The sequence below is a fragment of the Salvelinus alpinus genome, chromosome 9 (genome assembly GCF_045679555.1).
Source record: "Salvelinus alpinus chromosome 9, SLU_Salpinus.1, whole genome shotgun sequence".
Classification (NCBI taxonomy): Eukaryota; Metazoa; Chordata; class Actinopteri; order Salmoniformes; family Salmonidae; genus Salvelinus; species Salvelinus alpinus.
Genome location: NC_092094.1, coordinates 51174811 through 51187211, shown reverse-complemented (window position 1 = coordinate 51187211; position 12401 = coordinate 51174811). Strand labels below are relative to the sequence as shown.

The 12401-nt window shown below is 42.6% G+C and overlaps 1 pseudogene; it reads right to left on the bottom strand.

The window, feature by feature from the left end:
* Positions 1 to 11473: 11473 nt before the first annotated feature.
* On the bottom strand, positions 11474 to 11598 carry LOC139531184 (small nucleolar RNA SNORA57; annotated as a pseudogene).
* Positions 11599 to 12401: the final 803 nt, after the last annotated feature.

The following is a 12401-nucleotide window of genomic DNA, read 5'->3' as shown; positions in this document are numbered from 1 at the left end:
TAGGTTTTGGCCTTTCTAGGGAGTTTTTCCTAGCCACCGTGCTTCTACACCTGCATTGCTTGCTGTTTGGGGTTTTAGGCTGGGTGTCTGTACAGCACTTCGAGATATTAGCTGATGTACGAAGGGCTATATAAAATAAACTTGATTGATTGATTGATTGATGTCTAAGAACACAAGATTTTCTTTCTATATCTGGTCTTCATTTCTGACTGTCCACACATAGTTTTATATGTGACCCATATCAAATTTGCACGTTCACACTGATGTAGACTTTGATGTAGCACACAGATGCAATGCTCATTTCCTGTCACAACTCTTCCTTATATGTTTTTCTTGCTGAGGGAGAGACAGAGACACGTTGACTTCCTGGTCTAGGCCTCTCCCCTTCAGTAATTTCCTGTTTGTCATCCAGAGGAGTAGGATGACATTGCCTTTAGACACTGATCTAAAGTCAATTTTGCATTGCCCCCTTAAGTTTAGGATTACAGAAGGGTAAACTGATCCAAGATCTGTCCCTAGGCAACTTAAACCCAGAATGTCTAGCGGAGGTGCGGTGTCCATTTACCTATTTCACGGGGCTGGTTCTAGGAGCAAATGTCTGGAATGGCAGTTCAATTTTTATTGCTCAGGGCTGGTTCTAGGAGCAAATGTCTGGAATGGCAGTTCCATTTTTATTGCTCAGGGCTGGTTCTAGGAGCAAATGTCTGGAATGGCAGTTCAATTTTTACTGCTCAGGGCTGGTTCTAGGAGCAAATGTCTGGAATGGCAGTTCCGTTTTTACTGCTCAGGGCTGGTTCTAGGAGCAAATGTCTGGAATGGCAGTTCCATTTTTATTGCTCAGGGCTGGTTTTAGGAGCAAATGTCTGGAATGGCAGTTCAATTCTTATTGCTCAGGGCTGGTTTTAGGAGCAAATGTCTGGAATGGCAGTTCCATTTTTATTGCTCAGGGCTGGTTTTAGGAGCAAATGTCTGGAATGGCAGTTCCATTTTTATTGCTCAGGGCTGGTTTTAGGAGCAAATGTCTGGAATGGCAGTTCCATTTTATTGCTCAGGGCTGGTTCTAGGAGCAAATGTCTGGAATGGCAGTTCCATTTTTACTGCTCAGGGCTGGTTCTAGGAGCAAATGTCTGGAATGGCAGTTCAATTTTTACTGCTCAGTGCTGGTTCTAGAAGCAAATGTCTGGAATGGCAGTTCTGTTTTTACTGCTCAGGGCTGGTTCTAGGAGCAAATGTCTGGAATGGCAGTTCCATTTTTATTGCTCAGGGCTGGTTTTAGGAGCAAATGTCTGGAATGGCAGTTCCATTTTTATTGCTCAGGGCTGGTTTTAGGAGCAAATGTCTGGAATGGCAGTTCCATTTTTATTGCTCAGGGCTGGTTTTAGGAGCAAATGTCTGGAATGGCAGTTCCATTTTTATTGCTCAGGGCTGGTTTTAGGAGCAAATGTTTGGAATGGCAGTTCCATTTTTATTGCTCAGGGCTGGTTTTAGGAGCAAATGTCTGGAATGGCAGTTCCATTTTTATTGCTCAGGGCTGGTTTTAGGAGCAAATGTCTGGAATGGCAGTTCCATTTTATTGCTCAGGGCTGGTTCTAGGAGCAAATGTCTGGAATGGCAGTTCCATTTTTACTGCTCAGGGCTGGTTCTAGGAGCAAATGTCTGGAATGGCAGTTCAATTTTTACTGCTCAGTGCTGGTTCTAGAAGCAAATGTCTGGAATGGCAGTTCTGTTTTTACTGCTCAGGGCTGGTTCTAGGAGCAAATGTCTGGAATGGCAGTTCCATTTTTATTGCTCAGGGCTGGTTTTAGGAGCAAATGTCTGGAATGGCAGTTCCATTTTTATTGCTCAGGGCTGGTTTTAGGAGCAAATGTCTGGAATGGCAGTTCCATTTTTATTGCTCAGGGCTGGTTCTAGGAGCAAATGTCTGGAATGGCAGTTCAATTTTTACTGCTCAGTGCTGGTTCTAGAAGCAAATGTCTGGAATGGCAGTTCTGTTTTTACTGCTCAGGGCTGGTTCTAGGAGCAAATGTCTGGAATGGCAGTTCCATTTTTATTGCTCAGGGCTGGTTTTAGGAGCAAATATCTGGAATGGCAGTTCCATTTGTATTGCTCAGGGCTGGTTCTAGGAGCAAATGTCTGGAATGGCAGTTCCATTTTTATTGCTCAGGGCTGGTTCTAGGAGCAAATGTCTGGAATGGCAGTTCAATTTTTGTCGGTTTGTTTCAAAGCTTGTTAATTGCAATTTTAACCATTTAAAATAATCAGTTGGGTGAGCAACATTACATTTTGAGTGGGCAGTGCTCAATCCTGCACCCCGCTAGAGCCGGCCCTGCAATGGCTACAGCTTCACATTCAAATCTTGAATGCATGTGGTATGTATGCACAACAACAGCTGAACAGCTTAATAACACTGTCTTGTTTAAACTCTCGTTTTGATCAGCATTCTTTCCTTGTGAAACAAGTCTCATCTGATGGAATATTTACAACATCATTGTATTTCTCTCACACATGATTGGTCATTAAAAGCTGCTATTAGCTTGTTGATTGGCTGAGGGTCCCAGTAGATTGGGCATGGATAAACCTGGTTCCTGTTCATTTAGGGTACAACCAGGGGAGAACGACTGCACCTTCTCATTGAAGCCACAGAATTTCAAGGCCGACTACAGTACATTGTTAGTAGAAAACAGGATCCCCCATTACAGTGAATGGAAAAACGGCAATCTAAATGGTCACTCTTCGTGTAAATAAAAAAATGTAGAAGACAATCATGATACCAATAATTTATTCTACCAGATGCATGTTCTTGAACTGATTATTTAAAAATCGCACACAGAAGAAGTTATGTGACCCGTTTCAAGAAACTAGGCATATGTTGCACGTCACTACTTCACAGGAGAGGCATTTTAACGTTTATTTTAGTTTTTTTTCTAAATACATTTCTGACCAGAAATGCCTGCTGGAACAGGTGAACTTTCATGTGCCTCAGTAACAAATGTGTATGCCATCTGTAAATATGAATAAAACAACCCTAGTTGATTCAGCCACAGAAAAATACAGGAACTTTCCCACTAGCCATGATTGGCTGAGATAATGGATGGGCTGAGATAATGGATGGGCTGGACATGCCAAGAGATGAGTCTAGATTGGTCTGCCATGTAGCATGCTTCTGTCTATAACAGCTGTATGTGTGGATAATCCTGTCTACCACACCTTTTTTTTTAAGATATCATGAAGAACTGAAAAAGTTGTGCTACTGCTCTCGACATTTCTGCCCTGATGTTAATATCGACAAAGCTCAGTGGGAAAATGTTGTGATGGACTACTTTCTTGGGGGATGATTGTGCCATGCTGACTCTGACTCTGAAAATGAATCAGACAATGAGGAAATCCCTGATTTAGGTAAAAATATTTTTTATTTAACCAGACATACAAGTCTCCCGATGACAATGGTGAGAAAGAAACGGTGTAGTTATGATGGAAGAAGTTGACCCAGATTTGAAATCAGTGGAATCCCCGGTTGAAGCAGAAAGATGATTGCCGAATGCGGAGAGAGTCCAAAAAGAGAACACATAAAGAATGCTGTTGTATAAAACACCTGTCTCCGGATTACATCTTTGAAGATGTAATCCGGAGACAGGTGTTTAATACAACAGCCTTCTGTGTGTTCTCTTTTCGACTCCCTCTGCATATTTGCAATCAAAAGGCAGAATTTTCTCCATCCCCTTAGCTATCAAACTCTGCTTCCACCGGGCATTCCGCTGATTTTAAAACTCGGTCCTCCAGAAAGTGGAGAACATTAACAACACCTTTTTCAGATCTTCATGATATCTTTCAAAAAAGCTGAGTTAGAAGGATTACCTACACATACTGAGCAGCTCATGTTATGGAAACATATTACATGGCAGACCAATTCCAACTCATCTCTCGTTATGTCCAGCCCATCCATTATCTCATCCAATCATGGCTACAGTGGCTTGTGAAAGTATTCACCCCCTTGGCATTTTTCCTATTTTGTTGCCTTACAACCTGGAATTAAAATAGATTTTGGGGGGGGTTGTATCATTTGATTTACACAACATGCCTAACACTTTGAAGATGCAAAATATTTTTTCTGGTTCAGACAAACAAGAAATAAGACAAAAAAACTGAAAACTTGAGCGTGCATAACTATTCATCCCCCCCCCCAAAGTCAATACTTTGTAGAGACACCTTTTGCAGCAATTACAGCTGCAAGTCTCTTGGGGTATGTCTCTATAAGCTTGACACATCTAGCCACTGGGATTTTTGCCCATTCTTCAACTCAAAACTGCTCCAGCTCCTTCAAGTTGGATGGGTCCCGCTGGTGTACTGCAATCTTTAAGTCATACCACAGATTCTCAATTGGCTTGAGGTCTGGGCTTTGACTAGGCCATTCCAAGACATTTAAATGTTTCCCCTTAAACCACGCAAGTGTTGCATTAGCAGTAGGCTTAGGGTCATTGTCCTGCTGGAAGGTGAACCTCCGTCCCTGTCTCAAATCTCTAGAAGACTGAACCAGGTTTCCCTCAAGAATTTCCCTGTATTTAGCACCATCCATCATTTCTTCAATTCTGACCAGTTTCCCAGTCCCTGCCGATGAAAAACATCCCCAAGGCATGATGCTGCCACCACCATGCTTCACTGTGGGGATGGTATTCTCAGGGTGTTGGGTTTGCGCCAGACATAGTGTTATCCTTGATGACCGAAAAGCTACATTTTAGTCTCATCTGACCAGAGGACCTTCTTCCATATGTTTGGGGAGTCGCCCACATACCTTTTGGCGAACACCAAACGTGTTTGCTTATTTTCTTCTTTAAGCAATGTTTTTTTTTCTGGCCACTCTTCTGTAAAGCCCTGCTCTGTGGAGTGTACGTCTTAAAGTGGTCCTATGGATAGATACTCCAATCTCCACTGTGGAGCTTTGCAGCTCCTTCAGGGTTATCTTTGGTCTCTTTGTTGCCTCTCATATTAATGCCCTCCTTGCCTGGTCTGTGAGTTTTGGTGGGTGGCTCTCTCTATGCAGGTTTGTTGTGGTGCCATATTCTTTCCATTGTTTAATAATGGATTTAATGGTGCTCCGTGGGATATTCCGGATATTTTTTTATAACCCAACCCTGATCTGTACTTCTCCGCAACTTCATCCCTGACCTGTTTGGAGAGCTCATTGGTCTTCATGGTGCCGCTTGCTTAGTGGTGTTGCAGACTCTGGGGCCTTTCTGAACAGGTGTGTATATATACTGAGATCATGTGACAGGTCATGTGCCAATTAGATTGCACACAGGTGGACTTTATTTAACTAATTATGTGACTTCTGAAGGTAATTGGTTGCACCAGATCTTATTTAGGGGCTTCATAACAAAGGGGGTGAATACATACGCACACACCACTTTTCCGTTTTCTTTTTGTAGAATGTTTTGAAACAAGTATTTTTTTTTATTTCACTTCACCAATTTGTACTATTTTGTGTATGTCCATTACATGAAATCCAAATAAAAATCTATTTAAATTACAGGTTGTAATGCAACAAAATAGGAAAAACGCTTAGGGGGTGAGTACTTTTGCAAGGCACTGTAGTTGGGAAGGTTCCTGTCTCTTTCTGTGGCTAAACCAACTTGGCTCGTAATTTAACAATTTTATTTACATTTACAGATGGCATACACATTTGTTATTTAGGCACATTAAAGTTCATGTTCCAGAAGGCATTTCTACCCCAAAAAACGCATGAAAAAAAAAAAAATACGTTCAAATGCCTCTCCTGTGAAGTAGGAACCCGCGACGACTAGTTTCCGTTAGCTAGCTGCTTTTTGTCTAAACTAAACTGCTTTTTGTCTAAACCCCTGTACATTTTTATTGGTAGAAGATATTTTTGTTCAAATACCAAATTTGAATAGCAGAGATGTAGAGGAAGATTTAATACACAACGTTTTTGTGTGACTTTGTAACGTGCATGCTGGGAGTCGGGAAGCAAGTTCAAGGAGTGTATTTAATAAATACACTCCCAGAACCAGCTGAGGCATGGGAGCCTGTCGCGCCTACCGAGTCTTGTGAACCTGACTAGCCAGCTGAGGCATCCCCGGTTGCTCTGGTAGCGACACCCGAACCCGACGTCACCTACACTAAACCCTTTGGTGAAGCGTTATTCTGTAACGTGTATGCTGGGAGTCGGGAAGCAAGTTCAGGGAGTGTATTTAATAACTAAATGAACATAGAACAAAACAAGAAACACAGGTAGCGTACAGAAATGAACACTGGAACAGAAACAGTAAAGCCTAGAGAAAGAACCAAAGGGAGTTACATACAGTGGGGAGAACAAGTATTTGATACACTGCCGATTTTGCAGGTTTTCCAACTTACAAAGCATGTAGAGGTCTGTAATTCTTATCATAGGTACACTTCAACTGTGAGAGACGGAATCTAAAACAAAAATCCAGAAAATCACATTGTATGATTTTTAAGTAATTAATTTGCATTTTATTGCATGACATAAGTATTTGATACATCAGAAAAGCAGAACTTAATATTTGGTACAGAAACCTTTGTTTGCAATTACAAAGATCATACGTTTCCTGTAGTTATTGACCAGGTTTGCACACACTGCAGCAGGGATTTTGGCCCACTCCTCCATACAGACCTTCTCCAGATCCTTCAGGTTTCGGGGCTGTCGCTGGGCAATACGGACTTTCAGCTCCCTCCAAAGATTTTCTATTGGGTTCAGGTCTGGAGACTGGCTAGGCCACTCCAGGACCTTGAGATGCTTCTTACGGAGCCACTCCTTAGTTGCCCTGGCTGTGTGTTTCGGGTCGTTGTCATGCTGGAAGATCCAGCCACGACCCATCTTCAATGCTCTTACTGAGGGAAGGAGGTTTTTAGCCAAGATCTCGCGATACATGGCCCCATCCATCCTCCCCTCAATATGGTGCAGTCGTCCTGTCCCCTTTGCAGAAAAGCATCCCCAAAGAATGATGTTTCCACCTCCATGCTTCACGGTTGGGAGGGTGTTCTTGGGGTTGTACTCAACCTTCTTCTTCCTCCAAACACGGCGAGTGGAGTTTAGACCAAAAAGCTCTATTTTTGTCTCATCAGACCACATGACCTTCTCCCATTCCTCCTCTGGATCATCCAGATGGTCATTGGCAAACTTCAGACGGGCCTGGAAATGCGCTGGCTTGAGCAGGGGGACCTTGCATGCGCTGCAGGATTTCAATCCATGACGGTGTAGTGTGTTACTAATGGTTTTCTTTGAGACTGTGGTCCCAGCTCTCTTCAGGTCATTGACCAGGTCCTGCCGTGTAGTTATGAGCTGATCCCTCACCTTTCTCATGATCATTGATGCCCCACGAGGTGAGATCTTGCATGGAGCCCCAGACCGAGGGTGGTTGACCGTCATCTTCAACTTCTTCCATTTTCTAATAATTGCGCCAACAGTTGTTGCCTTCTCACCAAGCTGCTTGCCTATTGTCCTGTAGCCCATCCCAGCCTTGTGCAGGTCTACAATTTTATCCCTGATGTCCTTACACAGCTCTCTGGTCTTGGCCATTGTGGAGAGATTGGAGTCATAGTCCTTGATTGCAGTGTGTGTACAGGTGGTCTTTTACTACAGGTAACAAGTTCAAACAGGTGCAGTTAATACAGGTAATGAGTGGAGAACAGGAGGGCTTCTTAAAGAAAAACTAACAGGTCTGTGAGAGCCGGAATTCTTACTGGTTGGTAGGTGATCAAATACTTATGTCATGCAATAAAATGCAAATTAATTACTTAAAAATCATACAATGTGATTTTTTGGATTTTTGTTTTAGATTCCGTCTCTCACAGTTGAAGTGTACCTATGATAAAAATTACAGACCTCTACATGCTTTGTAAGTAGGAAAACCTTCAAAATCGGCAGTGTATCAAATACTTGTTCTCCCCACTGTATATAGGGAAGGTAATCAGGGAGGTGATGGAGTCCAGGGAGGTGATGGAGTCTGATGAGGCGCTGGTGCGCGTAACGATGGTGACAGGTGTGCGTAATAATGAGCAGGTCCCACCTGAAAAGTCAGAAGTATGACGAAGATTTAATGTCGGGACTTTTGCTTCGCAAGTCACACCTAATAATATGAGTATGTAAGAAATCTACAGTTGTGCATTGCTTTGCATGCACTTAATAATAAGTATGTTGAAGATTTAAATGTGGGCTCTTGCTTCGCAAGCCCCACTAATAATAATAAGTAGTATGTTGAAGATTTAAAGTGGCAACCCTTGCTTCGCAAGCCCCATTAATAAATAATTGAAGTAGGATGATTAACAGTAGTATTTACATAACCAGATACATAGTCTATGGTCTAGCTACCTGAATACTCACCACCATTGGGAACCAACGAACTCCAACCACCTATTCCGCATGGTAGTGTACTAGGGTCCTTCGGCAGGGCATGCAAACCATAGTTGGCTGTGGTCAATCCGTATAAGGCTATTCAGTCTCAGCCATGATACTTTAAACGAGTTGGGGGTGATGAAACAATGGAGTGCCCCCATTCAATGAAGGGAAGCAAAGTGGTAGGAGGGGCGATTTGCACGTACTGCTTGCCAAAAGGGGGCATGAATTGTTGACAATTGTAATCCAAACCCAACTTCAATTAACTCGTTGTGACGCACTCAGGTTCCAAACTCTGTTTCAGAAGAAACTGACATTATGACCAAAATTCTCCTATTTAATAATAATGTATTACATTTGTAAAGCACTTTTCATTATACAGAATAATCTAAGTGCATTACACATTACATATTTACACTTGTAGTAAATGTTGACACTATAATAAATGCTTCTGATTTAAATCGATGCCACAGGTCGTTTTCAAAGGGATTAGTTGCTTTTTAGGGGCAGTCGCTCTAATATCTTCGGCAGCGAGTGAGAAAAAAAAGGCCTTCATGACAATTACTGGAAAAAAATTCAGTGCATATTTTTGGTACAAAGGTGATAATGAAAGTGTCTTATTTGGTACTGCAGTCTAACAGAAGAGAAGAGGAAAATTTTACGTCTCTATGGGGCCATCTATGGGAATTGTCCTTTTGGGCTCAGCTTTAGCTAAACTGCCATACCGAAAGTGCCCTCTGAGCACAGTGGAAAGTGTGCTTCCAGATCGGAACCATGGCCCCCTGGGCCAGACGAGGGCCAAGGGCTCCCAGCCTGCTGCTACACAAGCAGTCCAATTGATATTTTTTCACTCTGACAAAGATCTGATGTGACCATTAGTTGAAAAAATATCAGAATTCGGCTGCCTGTGTAAACGCAGCCTCAGTATACTGTCTCTGAGACAAACACGTTACTCAGAAAGAAATCCCACCCAATCCATAGGTTTAATGGCAGATGCTAGATATTCACTGGAAATAAAATGATCTAAGATCACAGGAAATAAAAGACAAACTAATTCTAGAGAACTTTATTTGGAATTCAAGCCCCAAGGTGACAAAAAAATTAAAAAGCAAACTTTGTAAAAGGGGTAGGAGGAACCAGGGAGACGCAATACAGAAAGCCACACCAATCACTGTTCACACAAACAAATTGTCAGATTTGTTTTTTATTGAATATTCAGTATTTTTTACCAAACAAAATTGCTATTGTTTCTCAAACTTCTGCAAATAATGTATTTAAGATTTCCAACAATGTGATTGTAAACAAGGATCACAGACAACTGTGTAGAAACGTTAGTCACTAGCTATGTCTTGTCGTATGTACACAGCAGTGTAAAGGTCAAAATGTTATTCCTCCTTACCTATTGTAAACTTAAACCATCGATAAATTAATAAACTAAACTGCTTATTTTCAAATTAATTTACCACATATAAACGCAACATGCAACGATGTCAAAGATTCTACTGAGTTACAGTTCATAAGGAAATCAGTCAATGGAAAGAAATTCATTAGGCCCTAATCTATGGATTTCACATGACTGGGAATACAGATATGCATCTGTTGGTCACAGTATCTGGTGTGACCACCATTTGCCCCAAGCAGCGCGACATCTGCTTTGCATAGAGTTGATCTGGCTGTTGATTGTGGCCTGTGGAATGTTGTCCCACTCCTCTGGGCTGTGCGAAGTTGTTGGATTTTGGCAGGAAGTGGAACACGCTGTCGTACACGTCGTTCCAGGATCGGATGAATGGCACAACAATGGGCCTCAGGACCTCGTCACGGTATCTCTGTGCATTCCAAATTGTTTTTCCGTTGTCCCTAGCTTATACCTGCCCATACCATAACCCCACTGCCACCATGGGGCACTCTGCTCACAACGTTGACATCAGCAAACTGCTCGCCCACACGACGCCATACACGCCATCTGCCATCTGCCTGATACAGTTGAAACCGGGATTCATCCGTGAAGAGCACACTTCTCCAGCATGCCAGTGGCCATTGATGGTGAGCATTTGCCCACTGAAGTCAGTTACGACGCCGAACTGCAGTCAGGTCAAGACCCTGGTGAGGACGAGGAGCACACTGATGAGCTTCCCTGAGAAGGTTTCTGAAAGTTTGTGCAGAAATTATTTGGTTGTGAAAACCCACAGTTTCATCAGTTGTCCGGGTGGCTGGTCTGAGACGACGCCGCAGGTGAAGAAGCCGGATGTGGAGGTCCTGGGATGGCGTAGTTACACTTGGTCTGTTGTTGTGAGGACAGTTGGACGTACTGCCAAATTTTCTAAAACGACGATGGTGGCGGCTAATGGTCGAGAAATTAACCTTCAATTCTCTGGCAATATCTCTTGTGGACATTCCTGCAGTCAGTATGTACGGATGAGAGCAGCCCGTAAAAGCGAAGAGAAAAAGAAAGAGAAAGCAGCATAGTTTTATTTAAATTTTTCAGGAAATTGTGTTTCTCCCTTCATCTTCACCTGAACCTCCTTCACATTGTGAGCCTCACCGCCAGTCTCCCCGACAACAAAGCCTCCACTTCCTGTTTCACCGCAGCGCAGCAGGAAGTGCCCTCATCCTACTCATTGGCCTCACCCAGTGGGTTCTCCATCAGTAGCTTGATGAGGGACGGGGTGACGTCCAGGAACAAAGACGTCAAGCGTGTAAGATCAAGCGTGTAAGCTGATACTTAAATGTTTGTAATCTTCAAAACACGAAGGATGATATATCTGCAGAAATATATTAAGACAAAAACATAACATTTGATTAAGACAAAAACATGATAAGAATTTCCATCTGTACATTCCATTATTAATGTATTGTGCTACGAGTGATCTCTGTAGTGAACAACCACCTTCTCGTCGACTCGTCGTCCCTCTCGTCGTCCCTCAGGTGCCACTTCTCTTCCTCGTCTTCCCAGTAAATCTGAAACTGCTTCTGGCAGATCTCACACGTCTACACACAGACAGAGGAGGAAAGAGAAGTTAGAATCTAACAACGTTCTGACAATGTGCAGTGTCTAATTAACAACATAACATGACATAATACACAGGCTACAGCAGCATGACGTGAGAATGTCCCGGCGATTGAGGATAGCGCCAGAAGACGGGGAACATTCTGGCACCGAAGACATAGCACTGGACTTGTTAACACACACAAACATGAGTACAGATGAACAGTGTGCATGCCAAGAATGGAGGTTCAAATCCCTAACTTTAACTATAAATTAATCTTCACTGTTCTGTTACATGAGTGTTTATTTACCATTTGGGTTTGTTTATCTCCCTCTGCAGGCGGGTTTTATATAAGCAGCTTTCCTTTTGTCACCTTGACATTACAGTAAACAGAACTTTGGTTTCTCTAATGAAGAAAACCATGTTTGATTCTGCATACAGTACCTTAGCTATCTCCACCAAATCTGCAAATGTATTATGCCTATCATAGCATTGTTGGTACGTAAATAGGGCTGTGGTGGCCATGAAATTGTGTCAGCCGGTGATGGTCAAGCCGGTGATGGTCAAGCAAATAACTGCCGTTCTCATGGTAACTGACCGTTAATTAATATAAACAAATTTAGCATCTCCTGGCTTCCACGCATAGCCTACAAGCCACTGATGCAGACCTCTACATTTTAAAAAGTCTAATAAATCCATGTAATATAGCCTACACATTCACAGTAAATCTATTATTTATTTTAGACAGGTCTAAAGAAACATGATATGAAGAAAATGTAGCCTATTTCAGAAAAACAGAATAGCATACTCTGAGTTGTCCTTATGTTAGGTCCTGATCTGGCTCTATGCCATATGGTTGTGGGCTACGCTAATTCATTAATCTGGGTTGGCGCCCCCCCCCTTGGTTTGTGCTGTGGTGGAGATATTTGTGGGCTATACTCGGCCTTGTCTCAGGATTGTAAGTTGGTGGTTGAAGATATCCCTCTAGTGGTGCGGGGGCTGTGCTTTGGCAAAGTGGGTGGGGTTATATCCTTCCTGTTTGGCCC